At 41.2% G+C, this 27150-nt stretch overlaps 1 protein-coding gene and 1 long non-coding RNA gene across 9 annotated transcripts in view; one reads left to right on the top strand and one right to left on the bottom strand.

The window, feature by feature from the left end:
• Positions 1-27150, top strand: part of MIA3 (MIA SH3 domain ER export factor 3) — a 935339-nt gene that overhangs the window by 321482 nt on the left and 586707 nt on the right. The gene's annotated exons all lie outside the window — the stretch shown is intronic.
• The window catches only part of LOC126937790 (uncharacterized), a 216836-nt gene that overhangs the window by 39421 nt on the left and 150265 nt on the right, over positions 1-27150 (bottom strand). For 5 of the 8 annotated variants that reach the window (XR_007719845.1, XR_007719854.1, XR_007719855.1 and 2 more), the window contains 2 exons: positions 7182-7385; positions 6347-6743 (listed from right to left, as the gene is read on the bottom strand). This is a non-coding gene — a long non-coding RNA (uncharacterized LOC126937790). Of the gene's footprint in view, positions 1-87; positions 1569-6346; positions 6744-7181; positions 7386-27150 lie in introns of those variants that run through there. The other 3 variants (XR_007719850.1, XR_007719849.1, XR_007719852.1) reach the window with 2 other exon arrangements.

The raw sequence follows: 27150 nt of genomic DNA, 5'->3' as shown, positions 1-27150 counted from the left end.
TCTCCGAACTTCATTGTCCCCATTTGTAAAATAAGGATAATAAGAACTACCAAATGAAGATTTCAAAAAAACATAATGAAAGGTTTTGAAAATTATAAAAGCAAGGTAAACAGAAAGTATTACTCTTATTATTTATACCGATAGTCTCATGTTTATACAAATTATATGGGCATACATAGGAATCCCAGAAAAAAAGAGCAATTAAAAAGTCTATCAGCACACAAGATCCCTTAAAGCATTCGCGTCTCCCCAGAAAACACATAAGCAGGACTTCAGGAGACAATTAATGTAAGCCCTAGAGGGACTGGGCTAGGGACCTACCAAATTATTCCCTTAGCTGTTGATCACTTTTTTGCCTCCTTCACCCTAACCCTCAGGCTACTTTAGTTTGTTGTTCTGTTTAGTAATTTAATGATGGTTAAAGCTGCTGTGATCACTCATCCATCCTGAGCCTCTCCCACTTCATATTGTAAGCTCCCTGGAAATGAAGACCACTTTCTCAATTCTTCAGAAAACTGCCCACCCCTAACATAATATCCCATGAATGATGGATGATTAATAAGTGATTCTAGAAACATGGAGCTAGAAGAAGACTCTGAGATCCATTCATTCAATAGTTTAACAAGTTTTTATTGAGTGTCCACGATGCACCAGACACTTTTCTAGGATCTGAGATTAAGGAGGCGATCAAGAAAAAAGCTGTCCCCTGCCCCCTGATGCTCAGTTTCTAGTGGGTGAGAGAGTCAATCTATAAATCAGTAAAGAAAGCATAAATAAATGAAGCATTGGGTAATGCTAAGGGTTATGAAACAAACGGCAGCAGGATCAAGAGCTGAGAGTTGGGGAACACAGGTTGGTTTAGCCAGTAATGTCTCTGGGAAGGGGAACACTGGAGCACAATCTGAGTGGGCTGAGGACTGGGTCACACGGTGATTCAGGGGTAAAACAGTCCAAGTAGAGGGAACAGAAGTGCCATGCCCTAAGACAGAAGTGAGCTTGGTGCATTACAGTGACAGTGCAGAACCCAGGGCAGAGGTAAGATGCCCAAGACAGGCAGGAAGGCTGACAGCCAAAATAAGATGCTGGAGTTGACTCCCAGAGTGAAGGGATGCAGTCATTCGAGGGTGTTGAGGCAGGAGGTGAACAAATGTGATGCACTTTTAACATTAGTCTAACTGCCATGGTGAATAAGAGTGGAAGTAGAAAACCAGTCTGGACGTTTTTGCGGAGAGGAATGATGGTGGTTTTGATGCGGGCGGAGGTAGCAAGTCAGGTCATAGCTGAAAGGGGACTCTAATATTTGTAGAATGTCTCCAAGGGTCAGAGATGCTTTCTGTGCTCCTCAGAAGAGCTCAGGGCTGCAAGGAGTTGTGGAAGGGAAGGTCCAGGGGTCTCCAGCATCTGGCTCCTACCCAAACAGTTCAGCCTCACCTGCCTCACCATGGGCCTTCCCAGCAGCCCTATCCCATGCATCTGGCTCTGTTGAGGAGTCATTTGTTAACACCCTGCCCTTCTATGCCACATCATTTTTAGTAATAATCATGAATGAAAAGAATACTAATAATGACCTAGGAGGAAACAGAGAAAATTTGCTTTCAGTCAATTTCACATATAGAAAATCATGCTCTTAAATAAGAAAATAAAATTAAAGTATGAGAGAAAATAAATATTACAGTACAAAAAGGGAGAAAAAGCACAGCTATTTATTCAAAAGTTTTATACTTACCTAACAGTTTTGAAATGTGATTCTTTGGTTGCAGTGGAATATAATAATATGTCATATAAATGACTCTCCAGTAACTAATAAGAACATTTAAATAAAACAGAAGTGTCTATAAAGAGCACAATTTAGATGACTAGCTATACTGCTGATGTAATGCTGTTTGTTTTTTCTAGCTTTGCTCTTCAGTTTTAAAACAATAATATTTTAAAAAGAATAAATTTAAGTTTTGCAGATACTATCCCATTTTAGTAAGTTATTTCATAGTTTAAACTCACATGAATATGTATAGACATATGAACACATATATAGATATTACACCTTACAGTTTATAGTGTTTCAATGTTTTAAAATTTTAAACAAATAAAAATTCCAAGTGGTCACAAAGAATGGCAATATATGCAAATGTAGCTCTATTTCTTCTCTCTGTTCATTGCACAATTGTTATTTATTTTGAAACTACTGTTTAAATGCAGGAAAATGTAGTTCTGCAGGGCCTGGAGACAGGAGCTGCACTAGGAGTGCTTGAAGGATTCTAAACAATTACAAACTCACTGACAAGCAAACACGTTCAGGGAAATGTGTGATGGGGTGGCTGCCTAACTGTGAGCTTTTCAAATAAACCTCCATGTAAATTACAACGTTTTTTAAAGGATAATTAATAAACTAGGATATGTTTAAGTTTATATATTATGAAAACTCAGCAGCAGCCACAGAAATTGTTGAGAACTCAGACCAGCAAAATATTTTTTGGTAGGGTATTTTGTCACTGAGTGATCAAAAGTAACAGGCAGACTTTCGATGAGTTTTAGGGGTTTTGAATTTCCTACCAACAATGCATCCCCCTTCTTGCCTGAATCTAGGGTAGAAGGCTGCCAGTGCTCAGTGGGTGTTATGCCACCAGTTCCAAGTAAGGTGTCCTCGGCATTGCCCTGGGCACGAAGAGTCAGAAAATCCTCCATCTAGCCCAGTCCTCTTGCCCACATGAGGAACCTGAGGTCAGGTGGCTTATATGACTCTCAGGGTGAGATGCATTCACGGAAGGAAACCAGAGCAAGGGCCTCCAGGCCTCTGGAGGAGGGGAGGTGCCGGGGGAGGTCCGTGATTACATGACTTGGAACACAGCAGGTTCTGCTCATGCAGGCAGGGCACCCTCAGCATATCCCCGGGGCCCAGGCAATAATAGAAAGAGGGACGCTGAGCCTGAGGCTATGGAGAGGTGGACAGCACAGGTCCAGTCTAGACAGAGCCACAACTCAGCTTTGACCAATAGTCGCTATGCAGGAAAGCAGACAAGTGATGCCAAGTCTTCTGCTTTTTCTAGACAAACCAAAGAATCTTTCTCCTTCTTTGGCACAAAATCTCCAGAGTTTTATATTTTGGCAAATAATTTAAATTACTTGAACAGAAGCAAGAAGGGAGGGAGGGAAAGAGGGAGGAAGGGAGTAGGGGGAGAGAGAAAGAAAACCCCTAGGCCCGCCACCTCTGCATGCTGGGTGTGGCCAGGCACTGCAGCCTCACCACCTCTGTGCTGATAGTTAGCTACCAGACAAACACAGGTTTAGTCTGCAGCTCCTACATCAAAGGGTAGTGACGTCTCCTTAGGTAGTGGAAAGTTGTGCAAAAGGCAAATAAATCTCAGGCCCCCAAATCACTCAAGCCCAACTGCTTAGGGCAAATCTGCCTCCCATTCTATTTCAAAGTCACCCCTATGCTCACTGAGATAAACGCACATCTGATTGCTTCATTTGGAGAGGCTGATCAGAAGCTCAAAAGAATGCAACCATTTGTCTCTTACCTACCTATGACCTGGGCGCCCCTGCTCCACTTGGAGTTGTCCCTCCTTTGCCTCAAGTTGTCCCACCTTTTTGGACTGAACCATTGTACATCTTACACATATTGACTGGTGTCTCATATCTCCCTACAAGGTATAAAGCCAAGCTGTGCCCCGACCACCTTGGGCACATGTCGTCAGGACCTCCTGAGGCTGTGTGACAGGTGTATGTCCTTAACCTGGCAAAATAAACTTGCTAAATTAACTAAGACCTGTCTAGATTTTCAGGGTTCACAGTTGGAGACTCTATACTCCTTTACTGCACTAGTTTGAGCTCCTTCAGGCCGACACTAGACATTTGGTTCCATGTTGAGGGAAGGGCACAGACCCCTTCATGTCTGAGGAAAGGCGGATGCTGAGCCTTGCCAGTCTCATCATCCGAGGACTTGTACTCTGCTTCGGTGTCTCGGTCCTGCTGTCTCTGCCATCAGTGACAGACACAGCTAACACTGCGACAGAGCCAGGGAGCTAGCAGGCTTACTTCAAGGGGCTAACCTGGGCTGCCAAGAACAATTTCGCCCTATAACCTGTCAGGAGCAGACAAGGCTGCTGGAAGCTCGTGTAACTTTTCATCACATGCCATTTTGAAATAACTCTGTTCCACGGGGAAAACCTTCAACAGACTTTTCTTTGTAAACAGACTTGATGATAAAGACATGCTAAGTCCTAAAACCCAGAGGCTGTCAAGGATTTTACAATCTACCAATTTTGTCTTATCTCCTGGGCACTGTGGAGTTGAACAGAAACTAGAACTAAGTGCTAAATTCACTAGACATCTGCCAGCATCCGTCCATCACAAATGGGAGGGCCTCCTTGCCAAGTGGGCCACTCTCTCTGGTATAGGGAAAGATTGAAAGTTGTTATGAATGTTACCTAAAGATGTCAAAAAGAACTGGGTTACACATGTTTCCGTTTTCTGCTCTTACCTTCTCAGAAGTGAAATGCAGAAGCACACCTATTGATCATCTAAATTTTTAAAAAATGATAATTCACACACACATTTGTACTCAGAAGTCCAGGCAAAGAAAGATCAACATGTTTAGAACACTTACCTTCAGGCAGTGGAGTAAGAAATAATATATTTTTTCTTTTTGTATAGTTGTATTTTATAAAAGTTCTATGATGGATATTTATTACTTTAATCATAAGGGGAAAAGCAATCAATAAAAACTATGAAAGAATGAGCATTCATGGTATATTAGTCTGCCAGGGCTGCCATAACTAAGTACCACAAACAGAGTGGCTTAGAAGAGCAGACATTTATTCTTTTACAATCCTGAAAGCCATAAGTTTGAAATTAAGGTATTGGCAAAGTCGTCCATTCTAGATCCTCTGAGAGAAAATCTATTCTGTGCTTCCCTCCTAACCTGTGGTGGTTGCAGGCAAGCCTTGGTGTTTCTTGACTGACAGGTGCCTCCCTTCAGTCTCTGCCTCATTCCTCACATGGTATTCTATCTGTGTCTCTCTGTGTCTTTATACGGCTCTCTTATAAGGCCCACCCCAATTCGGTATGACCTCGTCTGAACTTACGTCACTAACTTACGTCTGCAGAGACCCTATTTCCAAATCGGGTCATATTCTGAGGTTCTGGGTGGACATAATTTTGGGGATGGTGAAACACTATACAACCCAGTACCTATGCTTACAAAGTAGATGAACACCCCTGCGGATATTTAGATCCCCATTGACCCTGTTAAGCCTTAATTCCTGAAAGTAGAGTTTCAGCTCCCAGGAGCACGTGGCCCACCTCCTCCTCAGTCTCTGCTCTGGATGAGGATTGGGGCCAGTGCAGGACCAAGGGGTATAGACCAACAACATGACCCACAAGGGCCACATCCAGTCCTGGTAGAGCCATGGGCCCCAGAGCCGTGGTGGGGCCCTGGGTGATGCTGAAAATCCTGAGGATCACACGCCTCCCTCACACAGTGTTATGCCTTTGCAAGTGCGTGGGCATGCTCTTAGGATTAACCAATTACAGTGTGAAGTGTGACAGTCACGCATTTTCTCCCTGAGTAGTACTGAAAGTAAAACTCCTGTCATGTGTGAGTCTGAGAAACATGTGATGACAAAAAGATTTCTTGTAGTCAACAAGGTTGGAAATCACCATACTTCATCTTTTTCTAGAGCAGGTTTCTTTTGGGATGAGAAGCTTTTATTGGGATGTAGCGTGTCTTGTGTATTATGTCTTATGTGACAGGCACCATGTACAGCACTTTGGGTCCATGTTTCTCGTAATCTTCAAATCAAACCCAAGAGGCAATCATCCCGTCTTTTAGATGAGGAAACAGGCTCGGAGAGATTAGACAATCACAGAGAGGCCCAAATCACAAAGCTGGGAACCAGCAGAGACGAGATTTGAATTTGAAGGTAAATGTTTCTAAGACTTACACTGTAGTGCTATTGACTGAAGTGTGTTGTTAACACTCTCTTTAGCACTGGTTAAGCCATCAGAGACCTACACCCTGAGACCATGTTGCTGTGCTCCCCACAGAATTTATTGTCATTCAGGAACACATCAGGGCTGTGGCCTCCAGGAGGAACTCTTTAATTGCCTTAGTAAACCCACTTCTTTTTTATGTGCAGATGCCACAGTGAACACCTTCCACTACGTCTCTCTATGCCCGTGCCTGAAGCCCAGGGGAGACCTTCTTTAGGAGCCAAGTAACAGGAAGAGCTTGGCTCCCTCTAAATAATTGGTGTATTTTCTCCCTACAGGCCAAAGGAATGGGGTAATCATTTGCCCAGGACTGTATTTTCTGTCCTCAAATCTGTCAGCTCAATCATAGTACTCTGGATTTCTGCAATAAGATCCCCAGCTTGTACCCCAGGACCTAACCTACTTTTTCAATATTTAATTTTTTTGCCTCAATTTGTTTTAATTGATAACTTATTATTGTATTGGGTATTTTTGCTGATATCCTCCAGATATCTTTTTTGTTTGATTTTTTGGTCTTGTTGTTTTTATATTAGTGTGGTTCTTACGCAGTAGGGGAAAAGGACTGTGGAGTCACTGACCTTTGCCATCTGCTCCTGCCAGCTCCTCTTGCCAGGGCCCCTCCAGCAGGCCAAGTCCCATATCCACCTGCTGGCTGCCCAGAGCTGCATACAGAGGACGAGAGCCCTCTGGCTCATTCGTTGCTCACTCTACTCTTCCATCTTGAAGATTCTTAGGCTTAGGTCCTCAGGACACTGTCTCCAAATGAGTTAATTAAAAAGACAAAAAATATAATTGTCAACAGAGTTCATGAGTTATCCACCCTCAGGTAGCGTATATTTCAACCTAAAACAAAAAAAACAAAAAACAAAAACAAATAAATCAAAAAAAAAACTGCTAGTTTCAACAAAGGCTCCAGATTTCTCTGAAAATATACCTAACTTATGTAGGAAAATATAGAATCTTAGACAGGATACCAGTTGGTCAGTTTAAGAAATGTGAGATTGAGGGGACTGAGCCACCAAGCTCTGCACTTTCTCAAACCGAAGCCAGACCCTCAAGCAGTTGTTAATTTTCAGTTTTTGTCCTTGACTCAGTGGGAACACAAATATTCCAAAATGCAAGACCAGATAAAGTTGTGACAAGACATTAGGGGTTAGACTCCAGTTCCAGTTCAGCTGCAATATATTTACCATTCTCCACCTGTGCAAAGTGCCCTCCTGTTGTGTGAGTGAATTCCAAAGCCACTTTGTGACCTCTTCCAGCAAGGCCAAAACCATCTGGAGTGTAGAAGTGGGAAATGTCCTCTGCTCTGCTCCAAGCACGTGACCTTCTGAGAGTCGGTCATGCCTAAGCCAACACCCACCGCATTCCACCACGTGGTAAGATCCTTCAGACTAAAACACAAAGCCTCATGGTAGCCTGACCTTTCCCAGGTGTTAACACCTGACCTGGCAAAACTAGCAGTGCCCCTGCATTGAAGCAAGCTCCTTAGAAGCCAGCTTACTATGAGCTGAGGTCAAGGAGAGTGACAAGGCCCAGCAGAAATCCTCTGAAGAGCTGAGCAGGTTCGTTGCAAGTAACGGGGAGCCCAAGTGCTAGGGAGCCATCACACAGGGACTCTGCAGCATGGGCATTAGGAAACAGCCCCGTCAGTGCTATTCTGCCCAGGGTCTATCTGTGTCTAAAAGGGACTTGAATCTAGGATAGTGATGAGTGGACCCTACTTTTGCAAACATCATTCTCTCCAACTGATTCCTTTCTAAAAAGGAAAATTGACATTTTTGTCCCCTGAGAACACCCAAAGCAGATACAAAGTACCCTGTATTAAACAACACTTACAATTCAGATTGTACTGCACAATACCCTCTCACCCAAGCCAAAAGTTTTATACCATTCATTTGTGTAGACATAGCAAAATTATGCAACATGTCATCTTCGCTCAAAATTCACTCTTTCATGAAGCAAGGCTTACAACACTATTAGAATGTACTATACTTCATTCTTTGTTAGTAATAGTTTCAGAGAAAATGTTAGAAGATGAAAGCAAACATCCATTGCAATAGATTTTGCAAGATGTGAGAACAAGAAAATGAAATTAATTTGTACCGTTTGATTGTTTAACTCGGGGAAAACGAAAAGGATCATTAAATTTTTCCTAAGAAAATATATTGGCCCTTGATCTCAGAATTATAAGAAACTCTTATGATAATTTAACCAAAGGTTCTAAGAGACTCAGAACCCTTGAAATTAAACACATGTGCATATGTGTTTTATTATGGGGGACAAACCATATTATTTAATCAGACCCTGAAGGGGGCTTGCCATTGGCTTAGTGCTCAATGCTTTTAGTTTGTGAATGAAAAAAACTGACACTTATAAACATAAATTTATCATAAAATAGTTGCAGAGTTTTGACTAAACTGTGATATTCTTATAGTCTCAATAGCATCGCCAGTTTTAGGAAGTGTTTGAGGACTCTGTGAAAGGTTAGCCACATTTCTGGATTGGCCAATTGGCATTTTTACTAGACAATCGAAGTTGCAACCTTGCAACCAAATTAATGATTATGTAAGCCCTTCAGTCTAATTTCAAAGTCTCTAACACTTAGGAAATTTGCTAAAAATTTGGCACTGCATCATTTGTCTTCATGGGCATTTTCATTAAATTATAAGCAAATGCACATTCCCACACTGAAAACAGCACAAAGGAGGCCACTCTATACCACTTGGCTCTCTCTGCAAAACTCGCTTTCAATTATCTTGATCCGTATTGAATTCTCCCACCTCCCGTTAGCATCACAGCTTCTAGGAAACACCAGGCACACAAAGCAAGAGCAATTACCACACCATCCCCCAAAACATAAATCAATAGTAACAAATGACCCGGCATTTTCACATTGTTTATCCTAGCCCTTGCCTGGACCACATGGAGTCAAACTTGTTTTTCTTCCTTTATTTTATAAAATTACTGCATATAAACCATCTTTGTCATTAAGTCGGAAGCTGGGGTCTTCATTCACACCTGCTCACCTGCACGATTCTTGAGTTCTCAGAGCAGTAGCACCTCCCTGGACCCGCTTCTCAATGCTTTCCTTTCACCCAGCTTGACCTCTAAAATATGACTGTCTTGAAACATGTGGATCACCACATCAGACTTTTAAAAATCTGTGATAACAGTGGTAGCAAAAACTGCAAACATTCATTGTACTGAGCTATATATCAAGAAATGTGCCGAGCACTTTCACAAAAGTCTCAGCTAATCCTCATAGTTTATGAGATAGAAGATGTTATTTATTTCCATTTTACATAGGAGGAAATAAACTTAGCAACCCAAAGATAATAAGCTTGTAGCACAGATGGAATTTGAATTGAAAGTCAGAGCCCCTTGTCCCCCCCACCCTACTGCTAGCCAATACAAATAACATGAAGTTCTGGGTTAGAATTTCACTCAGATGTGGTTCTTGTTGGAAGTGGGTTGGAAGTGGGTTTTCTAATCAGGAGAACAGATAAACACAGATATATTACAAATTGCCAAGATATATAAAAGTTAGCCATCAGCTACAGGAGAATTTAGCTTGTGACAAGTCTGCATTTAAAAGCCATTGTTAATTGAACATTTACCATGTGTCTGATAAAACCACTGTGATAGGTATTTTTAAGTCATAAAACTAACTCCAATTCTTTACTTCTAGGATGATAATGTCTTCATATTTCAGATACAAACACTGAAGCACAGAAAAGTTAAGTTACTTGCCCTAAGCTATCCAACTAGCAAGCTGGGCCTGAACTTGGATTGCTTCTCATACTTTTCATACTACCTGCCTCCTGTACAACAATGAGTTCTGTTGTTTTACTAATGTGAAATGAGCAATTCTAACTGCCCATAACTCTCCATTAGTGCAGCAGAAGTTGGGGATGTGTTCGCACAGCTATCCACACTTATCTAATCTGCTTCACGGGCAGCATACGTGTATGGAGCCAGGGAGGCTGAGTGCAAAAGGGCATGTACACCAAGGTGTTTTTCTTTCACGTCGTGGTCTTTGGACCAAACTCAGTTACCTGGCCCACCCTGGAACAAATCCCTGATCTCACAAATAACACATGCAATCCAAATGTGCCAAGTGGTAGAAACCCAACTCTTTCAATACCAGTGTTGTTAATCATATAAAGGACCACAAAATAGTGAAAATGATACGGACTTTGGAGTCACACAGACCCACTGGTGTGCCGGTAAATGTTTGTTTTGTTTTGTTTTTCTGATAAATGTTTAACAACCAGCTCTCCAGTGGGGAGGAAGAGAGCTCCGATTCATAGCATTTTCCCATTTCCATAGTGTAAGTACTCCAATCACGGCTCATCTCAAGAAATCAATATGACGTCACTGCACATGGATTTGTAAGAAATGATGATAATAAGTTCTCGGAAGCTGACGCCAGCCAGCTCTAGCATACCACTTCCAGTAGACCTTATTCTAATCCCAGCTCCTAATCTAAGACCTGAGGCAAGCCACGTAGCCTTTCTAATTATCCATTTATATTTCTATAAAATCGCAAAGACAATGCCACTAGAAACGATGTCATGATTAAAGGGCTATTAACAGGAGAACAAGATAATTTCTCTCCACTTCCCAAGACAGCTGCACATACAAAGCATCAAAGGGAAGCAAAGGAACACTTTACTATAAACACAACCCATGTCTCTGAATTCAACCAGAAGAATCTTATAAGGCTAGTTGAATCATGTAATCAAGGTTGGAATCCTAAGTGGGGACCTATCCCATCCTGTTCTCCTATTCTAAGTCCAAAGCCACATCCCAGGATCTGTTCACCTCCTACCAACCAGATGAAGAAAAGAGATGGAACAGAAGAGGATGTCTGCAGGTAAGGTTTGACTAGGCCTGCCCTGAGGTAGCAAGACAGAAACTGGTTTAGCAGTATGAGTGCAAGAGAGAGACAAGAGAAAAGCAAGGAAGCCAAGTTTCCAACTCAGCAAAAAAGTGCCAGGCCCTCTTACCCTTCATGTCACCTATAGGGAGAAGCAGAGCAGCACCACTATGTTTAATAACCATTTCCATATGCAGAGACTCATCTGCTGGCACCATGGCCCAATCAGCATTCAGCTTGCTTAGGTTAGCACCTGGGAGAGTGGATTTTCTGCCTTTAAAACTGACCCAATTGTCTTTGTATTAGTCCACTTTCACACTGCTGATAAAGACATACATGACACTTGGTAATTTATAAAGGAAAAATGGTTTAATGGACTTATAGTTCCACATGGCTGGGGACTTGCCCCCATGATTCAATTTCCTCCCACCATGTCCCTCCCACAACACATGGGAATTCAAGATGAGATCTGGATGGGGACACAACCAAACCATATCATTCTACCCCTGACCCCTCCCAAATCTCATGTACTCATATTTCAAAACCAATCATGCCTTCCCAAAAGTCCCCCAGAATCTTAACTCATTTCAGCATTAATTTAAAAATCCATAGTCCAAAGTCTCATCCAAGACGAGGCAAGTCCCTTCCACCTATGAGCTTGTAAAATCAAAAGCATGTTAGTTACTTCCTAGATACAGTGGGAGTACAGACATTGGGTAAAAACAGCCATTCCAAATGGGAGAAATTGGCCAAAACAAAGGGGCTACAGGACCCATTCAAGCCCAAAATCCAGCAGGGCAGTCAAATCTTAAAGCTGCAAAATGGTCTCTTTTGACTCCTGGTCTCACATTCAGGTTACACTGATGGAAGAGGTGGGCTCCCATGGTCTTGGGCAGCTCTGTCCCTGTGGTTTTGCAGGGTACAGCCTCCCTCTTGGCCACTTTCATGGGCTAGTGTTGAGTGTCTGTGACTTTCCCAGGTCCATGGTGCAAGCTGCCAGTGGATCTACCATTCTGGGGTCTGAAGGACAGTGACCCTCTTCTCACAGCTCCACTGGTCAGTGCCCCAGTAGGGACTCTGTGTGGGGCTCTGACCCCACATTTCCCTTCTGCACTGCCTAGCAGAGGTTATCCATGAAGGCCCACCCCTGCAGCAAACTTATGCCTGGGCATCCAGGCATTTCCATACATCCTTTGAAATCTAAGCAGACATTCCCAAACCTCAATTCTTGACTTCTGTGCACCCACAGGCTCAACACCACATGAAAACTGCCAAGGCTTGGCGTTTCCACCCTCTGAAGCAACAACCTGAGCTGTACCTTGGCCCCTTTTAGTCACAGCTGGAGCAGCTGGGATGCAGGACATCAGGTCCCTAGACTGAACACAGCAGAGGGACCCTGGGCCCAGCAAACAAAACCATTTTTTCCTCCTAAACCTCTGTGCCTGTGATGACAGGGGCTGCTGCAAAAGTCCTTGACATGCCCTGTAGACATTTTCCCCATTGTCTTGGTGATTAACATTTGGCTCTTAGTTACTTATGCAAACTTCTGCAGGCTGCTTGAATCTATCCTCAGAAAATGGAATTTTCTTTTCTATCACATTGTCAGGCTGCAAATTTTCTGAACTTTTATGCTCTATTTCCCTTTTAAAACTAAGTGCCTTTAGCAGCACCCAAGTAAACTCTTGAATGTTTTGCTGTTTAAATTTCTTCCACCAGATACCCTAAATCATCTCTCTCAAGTTCAAAGTTCCACAATTCTCTAGGACAGGGGCAAAATGCTGCCAGCCTGTTTTCTAAAACATAGCAAGAGTTACCATTGCTCCAGTTCCCAACAAGTTGCTCATCTCCATCCAAGACCACCTCAGCCTGGATTTCATTGTCCATATCATTATCAGTATTTTGGTCAAAGACATTCAACAAGTCTCTAGAGAGTTCCACACTTTTCTATATTTTCCTATCTTCTTCTGAGCCCTCCAAACTGTTCCAACCTCTGTGTATTATCCAGTCCCAAAGTCACTTCCACATTTTGGGGTATCTTTTCAGCAGTGTCCCACTCCCGGTACCAATTTACTATATTAGTTTGTTTTCATGCTGCTGATAAAGACATACCTGAGACTGGACAATTTATACAGGAAAAAGGGTTTAATGGACTTACAGTTCCACATGGCTGGGGAGGCCTCACAATCATGGCAGAAGGCAAGGAGGAACAAGTCACATCTTACATGGATTGTGGCAGGCAAAGAGAACTTGTGCTGGGAAACTTAGCCTTATAAAGCCATCAGACCTCATGAGGCTTACTCACTATCATGAGCACAGGACAGGAAAGACCTGCCCCCATGTTTCAATTACCTCCCATCATGTGCCTCCCACAACACATGGAAATTCAAAATGAGATATGGGTGGGATACAGCCAAACCATATCAGTCCCATAGAGTTGATGTTTATGGTTTCTTTGAATAAACATAGAAATTGATCCTCCCAGTTTTAAAACTTGAGGTTATATTTGCTTTATTTGAGTTTATTTCTCAGGAAACCAACCATCAGTGTTCCCAGATAGTATTAAGGAGGTGAAACTCACCAGATCACTGCATTTGGACAATGAGCCATCAGACCCCCTACTGGTCATGGTTGACTAACCAACGACTTGCTCTCTGTTGACCAACTCCTCTTCCTTACTCATCCCTAATTTCTGTTTTCCCAGGCATGGTGACATTTCTTCCCTGCTATATAAGCTGAGACAATAGGTATTAAAGAAGGCTTCAATCAGGTGCTACATAGTAACATTTATATATTTATATAACCATGTAAGAATATAAACATCAAAATGCATTGATTTAGTCAGTCAGGGAGATGGATTTGAGACTGATCTCCCATCTCCTCAGCTGCAGCACCTGATTAAAGCCTTCTTCCTTGGCAAAACTTGTTGTCTCAGTGATAGGCTTTCCTTATGGTGAGCAGCAGTTCTGAAACAGAACCCCTTGTGTTTCAGTAACACCTTTACACTTATTTTGTGTAGTTGCTGGGAAGATTAAATGACATGAAGGTTTTGGCCAAAGTTGTGCTACCCAGCTTTTCTTACCTAAGTGACTCTGAATTAATCTTGGGTATTCAAAAATTAAAAAAAAGAAAATAAGTTAAATCTATTTGTGATTCCATGTAATCTTTATAACCACCTGCCACTCCTCCAGATAGAATCCACCATTGAATAGTGAAGTTGATCTAATATTTTCAAGAGTATTGAAAAGTTGTGTTTACTATACACCCAGAAGATAGATCTGAGTGGCTCAGCAAGGGCACTATTGTTAAAATAAGCAGCTTCCCTCCTGAGTTGTCCATTTTGAAGAGGAAAATTCATTTTGATGTTTATGTTCTTATATGGTTATATAAAAGTCAGTAACATTACTATGTAGTAATGACTTTCATTTTTAAATATGAGACACATTATTTCAAAGTCATGAACTGAATTAAACTAAACAAAACATTAAATTACATTCACTCTGCGCTGAGGTGCCAGTGAGGAGTGGGATGTTTCCAACTCTTTGTCTTCAATCTTCTTCTCCCAGCACCTGGAATTACTTAAACCTTTTGACTCTGTGTGTAGTGACTTCAATGCAAATGTGCTGAGATCCATCTACTGGAAAGGAGTCGTCTAGATTTGTGTGGGTTAAACTCTAGCTCACTGGGGATTGGAGAACATCAAGTCTCAGTTTTGCTAGCTGCAGTTGGAGTGATTTGGAGTATTAAGGATAGAGTATGGAATCTAACCTCCTTTTATGTTTTCTAAGAGTCCTGATGATTTTGTGTCCCTTTAATTTTCACCAAATGTGAAAAGGGGGAGAAGACCATTTGCCTTCCTAAAATACATCCAAAACGTCTGGTCAAGAAACCTAAATAAAATAGATCTCCCGGAGTGCATAGAACTAATGTCACAGCCAAAGGAAATGAGATTGTGACCTGGGAAGGCAGAAAAAGTAGGGGACAGGGAGGTCCAAGGAGAGATCTTAGGATCCCTGGCAAGACTTTTCTGTCTGTGACACCACCTCACACTGAGGTGCACTATCCCAGCGCCTAGCAAATTTTAGGAATCCAAGGAATCCTAAAGGAATTGCACAAAGTTACCTAATCTAAAAGTGTTTAAAACCACATGCCTTTTTTGGACTTCTGATTCTTCATGTGCGCAGAAGCAAGAGAGGTACAGCACGGTAGAGTGAGGTCTACACCACAAACAGGCAAACATCTCCATAGCCAGGCCGGGAAGTAAGGTCCCCAGGCTGTCAGATCACTCAGGCTCAAGATTGCTCTGGGTCAAGTGTCTGAAGATATACTGTCCAATACAGTATTCACTAACCACATGTGGCCATTTAAATTTGAATTTAAATAAGTTAAGATGAAACGAAATTTGAAAATTTAGTTCTTCTGTTGTACTAGGCACATTTCAAGTGTTCAATAAACACATGAAGCTAGTGGCTACCACACTGGACAGTGTGGATATAGAACAATTCCACACCACAAAAGTTATATTGGATACAGCTGGTCTAAAACATACAAACATACATAAATGTCCAGGAATTCTCCAATTCTTTATGGAATGCTATTTCCAAACTGAAACCCCATTCAGGTTGTCAAACAATTATTTAAAGCAATTAAACAAGATTTGTTCTTCCTCTGCACCCAGCCTAGAAATATTTTAGGAAATAAGGAAAAAAATGTCTTATTCCTTTTATGCAAGCAAATTACATTTTGTGTGGGAAAAAATCAAGGAAACCCACACACCAGGCTTAGTACTCAAGCATGCAACCCTACAAAATTTTGGCTACCAGGCCCTTTCTTTATAAGTAATGCAATTTGCACACATAAATTAGTCTGAAGATGCAAATTTTAAAAATCCAATTTCAACTACTTTCAAAGGACAGTTAATTATTTTAAAAACGGCTGTGCTAATTGCCTATCATTGACATAGGTCTCTGTAGGGCCTTGCTGGGTTACTTAGGTCACTATGAGTTGACTGTGTACTCAAAAATACTATGTTAGAAGTGCTTCGTGCATATGTTTGTGTGTGTACGTGTGGATATGTATGTGCATCAAAATTCTGACTTTTCACAGAGTGGTCTATCCCTTGATCAAACAAAATTTTCATTCAGAAATGAATTACTTTACTCGTTCTATTCTCATTATCTTTCTTCAAGAGGAAGAGGTTTATACTCAGGGCAGATTCTCCCTTAGAAAGTGTGCAAGGCAAAGCAGCCCTCCTCCAGGGATTTGCTTCCTACACCTCTGCTCTGGGCTTCTTGATGACCACAGAGCTGACTGGAGTCAGGAACTATGTCTGTGGATGTAGCAACTCTCACAGTGTACGATCAGGCTGTCAGTACCAAGGGAAGACACAGAAACCAGCACACTTGGTGTGAGGGCACAGTTTTCTAGTGGTGTGAGGTGGTCTTGCAGCTATTAACCGAATCATTTCAGCTCTCCTAGGCACATGGACTGCACGTCCAGTCCTCTTATGATTTTGTGGGACCATGTGATTACTTCCAAACAGCCCTTCTGAACAGAAGGGCCAAGTGACCACTCTGAGCCAGAGTATTTAATCGATGCAGTGAGACCCTTAAGAGATCCCTTTTCCTCAGCTGCAGACACTAGCAATGTTTTGGAGAGCGACTTTTCTCTCTGCCTGACCCCTGGAAGGAGACTAAAGCATAACAAAATGCGTAGCTCAGTTGCAAGAGGCACATAGTATGAGTCAGAAATAAACCCTTGTTGTTTGAGGACACTGAATTTTTGAGTTGTCACCACCGTGTAATCCAGTCTACCAGATTAATATATGAGATAAATAAGATTATGGGTGGGGCGCAGAAGCAACCTGTTTCTAAAGTGGAGTTGTTGCAAAGGATGTTTCTCCTCAGCCAGCAACAGTGAGGTGTCCATTGCTGAGCAAATGCCAATTCAGCCAGTATTGTTGAGAACATTGGGAAGGTGTATCTTCCTGCCCAGTATTGTTGAGAATATTGGGATGGTGTATCTTCCTGGAGATGGTACTCAAGTACAAAGACAGAAGTCCAAAATAAACTCTATTTTAATGGGATGAATCCTAGTCTACTCATACAAACAAAATACTATAGCAGGTCAGAATAGACCTCAATAATTCATATTAGAAAATACAAGGGCCAGGTGTGGTGGCTCATGCCTGTAATCCCAGTACTTTGGGAGGCCAAGGAGGGTGGATTACTTGAGGTCAGAGGTTCAAGAAAATTGAAGGAAGGCTGCTGTTACAGACTAAGTTTCCCAAGAAGTGGACTCTGAAATAGACATCTGCATGCAGGAACTTCAATGGGGAGTGCTCTTAGGATCAATACCTGTAGGGGAGTGAAGGAAGAAGTATTTGGTAGAATGGAAATTTGGGCTGAGGTGCAGACACAATAAAGGTCTCTACCCACCCTCGGGTGAGTTATGAAACTGGAATGGCCCAGTTGTCTTTAATTGGATAAGGAAGGTCAGGTTTATATAACCCAGAATCAACCAGTCATAGGATGTGGGCTACCTCCAGGAAGGGGAGTGTGACCTTAGGTATGGAGCTCTCTGTAACCCATGTCAATCATTAACTGTATGACTCATCTCCCACTTTTCTGCCATCAACACTCCCTGTAGCTGGGGGAATAAGTAGTTGAGTCCTGAGAGAGGAAACACATCACAGCACCTACTCCAGCTACAAAAGGAAATTAAAACCATGATGACCAGAGCATACCAGAAAGAGGATGCATCATGAGCAAAGGCATAGAAGTGGGAAATGTTCAAAGAATTTTGATGGTCCAGTATGGATAGGGCAAGGGTACATGTTGAGGAATGGCAGAAAAGGAGCCTGGATACAGATTAGAATCACTTTATGGTGGGACTAAATGCCACATGGAGAGATTTGAAATGTCTTATTGCCAACATGGGGCCCCACAGGAAAGAGTTATGGTCAGTCATGTTTTATAAAGTATATACAATCCAACTGGGGGAAAATGTTAAATGTCTAAGAAGCCATGGTGCAAATGACAGAGAGAGAAGCTGGTTAAATACTGGGTTGAGCATTGAATATATTGAGTATGTGGTGATAGTGAGCATCATGTTGGAAATACCAGGGGAATATTGCAGAGCCAGGAGGAGTTTTGACAGGACAGGACTAGAAACATAGATTTGACAGTTACCAACCTGAGAAAATAATGGAAGCCAGGAAAGGTAGATTAAATATCTGAAATAAAGCAAACAGAAAGGTAATAGCAAGAGAACCTCAAGACAGCACACTGGCAGAAGAAGAGGAACCAAAGAGCAACGCAATGAACTATAATGTACTAGAATAGTCGAGGAGGAAGACGAGGGAACTACTTAATAGAGAGTCACAGCCAACAAGACAAGAGAAAAGGTGAATAACTTCAATGCAGGAAACTATGGAGAAAGTTCAAGAAGGATAAAATAGTCCCTTCGATTCTTCTATTAGGAGGTTGTTCCAACACCTTTCAACAGAATAGGGAATAGGGTTATGAATCAAGTGAGTAGTGAGGAAGGATTTGCATGGGCTTCCCTAAGTTTTTCACATTCATGACACACATAGGAGATTATCATTTTTATATGGCACACCAGGGTAGATAAGCATGTCTGTGGTCAAGTGTGACAAACCTGGTGGCTCTCCAGTCACCTTGAGGGCTGAAGGTGCTAGCATCTTGGGACTCCTGAAACCTTGACTGGTAAAACATCAGGGTGCCAAGACACAGTAGGTAGGGAGCTCTGCACCGCTACATGCCGCTCATTTGAGACGATGGCTGTGCAAGAAAGACCAAAAGACAATGGCTAGAGAGGCCAGCAAGCTAAATGAAGTGATACCCCCTGCCTCCAAGAGTAAGGGTACTGTGTGCCTACTTGGCAATAGAATAAGCCAACAAAAAGAGCAAACCACTGGAGAGAAGGGAAATATGTGCAAGAGCAAAACCTATCAAGGTTTAAGGGAAGGATGGGACACTGGAGGAGTGGTTGTCCTAAAGGGAAGGTCTGAAAACTCTTTCTGTAAAACTGGATGAAAACATGAGAGAATGGATGATTTAGAAAAAGAGCTTTAATGCAGAAATGAAAAATGTAGGAATTATAAGTAGTTTGTTGTTTAAGGAGAGAATTGGGAGTTGAAAATTAAGATGCAGGCAGTGATTTGTTCAGGCACCACCTTGTCTGGAGAGCTGAAATATCAGAGTCTTGTGAGCAGCAGAGAGAAGCCCAGAAGAGTTGTAGGAAGTGAGGAGGCGATTCAAGGCAAGGCAAAATAGACAAGGAGAAAGTAATTATGAGGCTGCAACTACACTCCAAGCGAGAAATGAGAATTGAAGGCATTGGTGGGAATGGAGGGACAGGAATGAATTCAGAGGATATCTGGCAGTTAGAAAAAAACAGCAAATGGAGAAAATTGAATTGGACAGTGAATATCACAAAATGAATATATTGGCCTACATAGCATAATCCATATATCATTAACTCTATTAACCTAATGATAGATTATAAAAAAGCGACACGTCATCAAAGTTTACATATATTTGAATACTGGTCATTATGAGAGACTCGGGGAGATTACAGAGACATAGGGCAAGACCTTATAGTTCATTATACCATCACTGTCTTTTGCATTAAAATAGTTCCTTGATTTTCGTACCCTCACGGGAGCTCCTAGCTTTTCAAATTTGACCATTACAATTAGTGCATTTCCTATGCATTTATGACTTCAGGAAAGGATATGCAATTTACTTTGAGTCTGTTTTTTTAACCAAGGGATGTTTTTCAACCAGCAGTTACTTTATTAAAAGGAAAAAAAAAAAAGGTAATGAGTTTAAAATCCCATTGGTTTTTTAAAGCAACTGGAAATAATCAATGTGCATTTGCAACCTGTTTCTAAATGTTCTTGGAGAACTGTTTTGAAGTGTCCTGCTGTGACCCATGCGATCCCAATAGAAGTGGTTTTGGAAAGATGCCTAATATAAGCTTATCACAGACCAAATGAGCAAATGAATAGGCAGTTGTTTGTGGCTCCTTTGAAACAGTCAGCTGTGATCCTTAAGGAATAAGTGAGCAGAAGTAGAAACCAAAAATTTCTAAGCTGCTCTGATCTTTAGATTTAAGTGGAAGTTGATTTGCAAGCACAGCTCTGCATGCTGTGATGGTGTGCTTGGAAAGGCTGCTCATGCTAATTCGGCATTGATCTGTAGACTAAAGCAGAGGCCACACATTTCTGTCTCCTTTTCTCCTCGGGATTGCAGAAACTTCTACACAATACCTTGTCTCCTCTTCCAAGTTCTTAACAGAATTAGTTGATTAAGCACCATGTCATTCCTCTGAAGGAGAAGTATTTAAGCTGCCTTTGCAAGACAGTAGATGTACCCAGCACAATGCAGAGGTGTGGGAAGGGGGTCTGACTAAAAAAAAGCTGCTGTTGCCTAACAGAACCTCCAGCTCTGCTCAAAAAGAAAGATCCCCTATTCCGGTCAGGCTCCTCTCACCCTCTGGGACCAACCAGGCATTTGTTCAGTGGCCTGGGAGTCCATGGGGGCCTCTTCAATGCTTGTAAATTACACAACACCATTTCTAGCACACTTAAAAACATTTATTTCCTCGCCTGCCCTTTCATGAAAGAAGATCAATATCCAGGATCTGTCCCCCTGCCCCCCACAAAAAAGTGCATCGCCTACAGTTTCTTGCCACTCAGAACCCGAGATAGACCAGGTTCTAATCATACTCTACTGGATTAGCAAAAATGAGGCCTTGCCTATTTCTCACTCAAAGTCCATCTTAGTGGTTAATTTATCATCATCTTCATCATCATGCCACGCATCTATGTTCTTACTCTTTTATTTCTATAACTCTGGTTTTGTTTTTATTTTTATGATTTCAGGCCCTCTCCCTTGTGATTTGAGGCTGGAGTCTGTGAAATGAGATGTATTTTTTATTTAAAGCTCACTCTGAATGAATCTGATACAAAGCTCGGTTCAGGAATTCCCTTCTGTAGTCAAGTTAGGATATTTGATATTCTTGCATTTTTAAACATCTTACATTTTCACAAAGCATTGTACACATGTTGTCTTAATTGATCATCACCAAAATCCTTTGAAATATTCAAAGCACAAAACACAAATCCCATCTTGCAGGCGGGGGAATGGACACCAGAGAGTTAACATGCTTTGCCCAGATTCACAAAACTGGGACTAGTCCTAGACCTTATGCAACTGTGTCCAGCTTCTGTCTGGTATATCTGGCTGGAACGAGCAAAGAGAAGGAGAAGTGTTCCATCTCTTTGGGCAAATCCAGTCTTGCACCCTCACTGTGCACAGGCTTACAAACCCTGAAGCATCCCTCCTTCCCCTTCCATCCTTTCATTCCCCTTTCCCGTACAGCCAAAAAGCTACAGTACAGGACGCCTCACCAGGAGGACTATTCCAATTTCTTCTTTTCCAGGTACCAATTAAATCCTCCCAGTCTCCATTTCAAAGGATCCATTGTAATAAAACTTTTTGAGTCTTTTTATTGGGCTTTTCTAAAGCCTCTCTTTACATCATTTTGCTTTAATATTTTCTTAAACAAGATATTCACTAGAGGGTGAATCCTGGGTCATTCACAGGTTAGGAGGAAGAGGAAAAGGTTGTGATTATCCCCAAATCCCAGCCCATCGTAAACTTATCAAGTTATACGTAGAGTCAGAGGAGCCCCCTCCATTTAAATAAAGGTTGGCTATGGAGTGCCTAAATGCCCATAGGAGTACAGCTGAGCACTATTGTTGAAAAGGAAAAATAATTATTTGGAAGCAGAAATAAATTCCTTGCATCTATTGGAACCTCTGTTGATTTACAACCATAAGGTAATTTGCTTCAACTAACTTAATTTCTGTTCCCTGTTCAATTCCCTTGAGTTTTAAAGTAATGTTTTAATTCCCCTTTGAGCTCTGTGCTACCAAATCAAAGCAAAATTTATCCTTCTTTCATTTGCCAAAGCTGAGCAAATTTGGAAGAAGAAAATTACTAATAAAGGACAAAGGATTTTAAAGAAAACGTATTGTTTCATTTTCAGTGAATTGGAACAGAGTACAAAGAAGCTTAATCATTACATTACATCAAAGGAATATAAATCACATTATTCACATTTATAAATTGCTGACAACATGTGGCTTTTGAAAAGCTTGGGATGGGTAGGCCTCTGGTGGAAGTGGGAGGGAGGGACATTCTCTGGAAGTGAGTAACCCTTGAAGCCAGGATTAGGAGTGTTTTCCTATCTTTATTCCTTTTCCTCACAAGGCAGCCATTTTACAACTGGATCTCAGACTGGCTGTCATGCCATTGGCATTTCAACCTCTCCAACGCAAGGACTACGAGATGATTTGAGTCCCGAGTGTCTATCCACTCTAGATGACTCTAGTCATAGAATCACAACACTGTCATCCTGATGGCCAAGCTGGGTGGACCTTCACAGCCACTATGCATTGTTTGGGGATTTTTTCAATGCCAGTTAATATGAGGTATCTTAAACATCCTTGAGCCAAACTGCTACCCACACCATGGATGGGTTCGATTGCTTCGGAGGTGACAGTCCAATGACCACAACCAAGGAGGATTTAACCAGGGGATTTTGTTACTTGCAATAATCAATAAGAAGTAAGGAGGACACTGGGGATAGTTTTCCAGAGTGCTGCCTCTCTGAACACAGGTGAAGGCGTGGGGTGAGGGCAGCACAGGCAGTCTCTGTTGATGCTTCTCTATATGTTGCAGGTATAAAAAATGGTGAATAAGCTTCCCCCAGAAGGGGTTTTTAGCAATGGTAATGAGGAGAGCTTGCCAAAGTTTATCTCTAGCTCTGGCATCTCTTCTTTCTGGAACTTTTTGAAACAACAAGAACTGAAGGTGCAAAAGTTACAACTGGGTAATTTTTCACAGGGTAAATATTTAAAACCCCAGGGACTCTAGGTTACAAAATGACCTGTGTCCTTGCCCTGGCTCCTCGGTCTGCTGAATAATATTAGGCCAGGATTTTTAACCTCTTTGAACTTGTTTTCTCATGTGTAAAATGAAAATAATTATTGTACCTACCTCATTGGGTCGTTTTCATAGTTAAGAGAGAAAAAGGTATGTAAAGTTCTTAAACACACTGCTCAATAAAGATGGTATGTATACAGTTGATTCTTGTTATTCACAGTAGGTGTTTATATTCTAGAAAGTTGTCACAAATACTGAATTAGTGAATACTGAACCATCACTCCAAGGGGGAATACAGGGTAGGTTCCTGTGAGCCTCTGTTAACAATATTTTCATTAATTGGTCAATACATAACCTTATCTTATGTGTTTTTCCACTTACAAACATTGTTGATTTGCTAACACTGAACTCACAGCCAAGAGTACTACAAAAGAAGTTTGTCTGACACAGATATTTTTCCCATAAGGCACATCACAGACTTTTATTGCTCAGGAATACTAGACTACACTTCAGCAGTACACTTGCAAGCTATTTTAACCGTGAAATCACCAACAAAAAAGCACCAAAATATGAAAATCGTGGCACTAAATAGACCCTGGAAAAGACACATGCTTATAGTATGAGAGCTTAAACAGGAAAACATGGTCTCCTTGTTGGGACCTCAGCTGAAATGTGCACATCAGGAATTCCAATTTTTCAGAGCTCTGCATATCTGCGAATAACCAAGAAAGCACAGTGAGTCTTGATTTGGGGGCTACAAACACATTTTAGTGAGTAGGCAAATTTGCAAATACAGAATCCATAAACAATGAGGATGGGCTGTATTATCATGATTAATCACCCAGGGAAGTAGACAAAATAGTTATTACTACTGCCATTTTGCAGGTAAGAAACAGACCCAGTAAGGTATTAGAGTATACAGTGAGCAAGGTCTGGATGGAGCTCTTGTGCTGCACACTCCGAAGGGCAGCTCTCTCATCTTAGTGTACATGAAGGTACCCCCAGACTTGGTGCAGCAGCCCTGGGTCCGAAACCACATTGACTATTTATTTCTCAATATGACTTCTGTAAACTGTAGAGCCTGCATATATTGAAAACATTCAGCCAGTTATTTGTGATCTTTACTCCCAGATCCACTAAACTGATTATACTTACAGGCATTTAAAAACTGTGTCATAAAACAGAACTGGTCTCTGCCCTTAAGGAATGAATAATCACAGTTTCTATAAAGCAAATAATTCAACTGACATAAAAACAACGAGTAGTCAGAAAGAAAAACACTTTTTTTGCATCCCGGGAAGGAAATTCTCATAGCACCAGTTGTTTACATATAGCAAGTCTTTGCTAAAGGAAAAGGTAATTAGTATTATGAAATGTGTTCATCACAGCAAAGCACTAAACTAGACACTGTATATACATCATTTCCCATCATTTCCTCTATTCATCACCATAATCTCATAGTGAAGTATTTCTTATTCTTATTCTACACATAAGCAAACTGATGCACAGAAAGGTTAAATAATTTGCTCAAGGTCACGTAGCTATTAAGTAGCATAGTTGGAATTTCAACACAAATACACTCAACACCAAAATCATCATTCTTTCTGAGATGTAGCAATGCTTAAATCCCCTTGGATTATATCTGATCAAGCAGCAAACCTCTAGAGAAGAAGCTTCTCATATCAGCATCAGTCTCGAGCAATTTTGAGCAACTTCAAAATCCCCTCTACGTCGTTTCTCACTGTCAACATTGGGTCACAATTATTATTTCTCTGCCCAACAGCACTAAAACTTTTTTTTAATTATCGGAAAAGCATGAAAGCATCTGGAAAAGACATGGGTTATACAAATGCAAAGAAGCAATTGTTTTTAAAATAGCCACTAGATTCTGGATAGAAGTAAGTTACCATTGAATTGCCGAGAGAGAGAGAGAGAGAGAGAGAGAGAGAGAGAGGGAGATCCCATATGACCCTTAGTAAAGGTCATTACCTCCTTGTAATTAAGTAATAATAATATTTTATCGTCTTTGGTCTAGCAATTGCTACTAATTCTAACTACTTATAAAATTTTAGGTTAACTTTAAATGGTTAACTTTATATAATAAGTCTACCTCCTCAAAGGTTTTTTATTCTGATTAGGTAAGTAGCTGGAACATTAACATAGGTAATTCTTCAAAACCATTTATGGTCTAAACAATGGTTGCAATACTAGACACCCATATCAAAACTGAAAAAGTCTAATTCAAATCCATTAAAGTCTAGTTCAATTGTACTTCTCTGTTTGCAGCTTTGTGGAAATTGGAATATGGATCTAACTCTGATGAACCCTTGTACTACTACTAATAAAGAGACAGTGAAATAAGGACAAAGGTAATCAGCATTTACTAAATTCTCTCCATGTCCCAATCACTGTGCTGTGTTTAGGATTTATTGCTTATCTATCTCAACAACCTTTTAAATATGTATTATTATGCCGATTTTAGAGATAAGGACATTAAGTTCAAGGTGATTGGTGTCTAAGGACATAAAACTCAGGAACCAGAAAATAAAATTTAAGATTACTAAGAAAATATTTAAATTATTTTGTAAAGGTGCCTTTTCAGGCCCATTAGAAGTAGTTAGTCACATATTGATAATTGTTGGTTTTTCCCCAGATCCTTTCTCTCAGTCTGCAAATATACTCACACATGAACACCTTAAAACATTCCTATGTTGGGCCGGGAGCAGTGACTCACGCCTGTAATCCCAGCACTTTGGGAGGCTAAGGCGGGCAGATCATGAGGTCAGGAGATCGAGACCATCCTGGCTAACATGGTGAAACCCCATCTCTACTAAAAATATTAAAAATTAACCGGGTGTGGTGGTGGACACCTGTAGTCCCAGCTACTCGGGAGGCTGAGGCAGGAGCATGGTATGAAACCAGGAGGCAGAGCTTGCAGTGAGCCGTGATCATGCCACTACACCCCAGCTTGAGAAACAGAGTGAGACTCTGTCTCAAAAAAAAAAAAAAAAAAAAAATTTCTATGTTAACCCCTCTGCAATTGCCTCATTTTCCTTTCAAACAGCCAAACTTCAACAACTGCCACCTTCACTTCCTCATTTCTGTACATCCTCAGACCACCCCATATTTGGTCCTCACTTTTCTGCTGAAACAGCAGCTTCAGAGATCACCAATAGCTACCTGATTCCTAACACCAATGACCTATACTCCATCCTTATCCTGCATCCTTTCTTCCATCTCCTTTCTCTTCTGCATGAAATTTTATGAAAGTTTAATTCTATTACACATGTTATTCTGATTTACCTCCTACCTTTGTAATGAACTCTTTCAATCTACTTATTTCTTTTTCTTCTTTTCCTTTTGCTCCCCAAACTCGGGTACACAGTTTGATTTATCAAGAAATGTTAATGAGCACCTACAATGTGTTAGGCACCATGGGGGAAAATACCAATATGAAGAAATCATAGTCCATGCCCTCAAAATATGAACATCCATTCACTCAACATTTAATGATTGTGAGTTATGTGGCAGAATCTGTGTAGACAGATAAAAATTCAGCAACGCTTTCAGGTGTCATCATTGATAGGGGAAATCAATGCAAAGATAACCACCAAATTATAGCTAAGACTGAAGAACATTTGGATAAATAAGAACCAAGAATTGCAGAAGCACTGAGAAGTGAGTAACTAATGTTGGCAGAAAAAGCCAAGGAAAGCTTCCCAGAAAGGTGATATGCAAGCTGTATAGGGAAAGATGAGTAAGAGGGGTGGGTGAGGAGAAAGGAGAGGTGTGTAGGTAGGCAAGAAACCAGGAAGAAATGGAGTAGGAGCAAAACAAGCAAAACAAGCCGGAATATCTAGCAATAGGGAGAATGGATTGGAAAAGAGGAGAAGGGCAGCTGGGGTGGCCTATTCATTCATTGCTCTTGGTTTTCTTGAACTCTCTCCACACCTGCCTTTGTCAGCCGTTGTTCTCAATCAACATCACTATCTGAGTGAGTCCCAACTCTCCTTCTACAGCCTGTCCTACCATCCCAAATGCCTGATAAACAGACGTACTTGGGACGCCCACTAGAATCTCAAGCTAAATATTTCTAATACTAACTTAAAATCCTTCCTCCCAAGCCCTGTGTTCTTCTGAGTTTCCCTTTGTCCATAAATGATACTCACACATTCCCAGGCTCCTTAGCTGTGAGCCTTGTTATAAACTTTAATAACAACCTCTCATATCCAACAAACCATTAAAACCTGATTTTTTTTTTTCTATAAAATAACTCACATCCATCTCCTCTATTTCTTTCCC

The sequence above is a fragment of the Macaca thibetana genome, chromosome 1, assembly GCF_024542745.1.
Source record: "Macaca thibetana thibetana isolate TM-01 chromosome 1, ASM2454274v1, whole genome shotgun sequence".
NCBI lineage: Eukaryota > Metazoa > Chordata > Mammalia > Primates > Cercopithecidae > Macaca > Macaca thibetana.
This window is presented reverse-complemented; position numbering and strand designations above follow the sequence as displayed.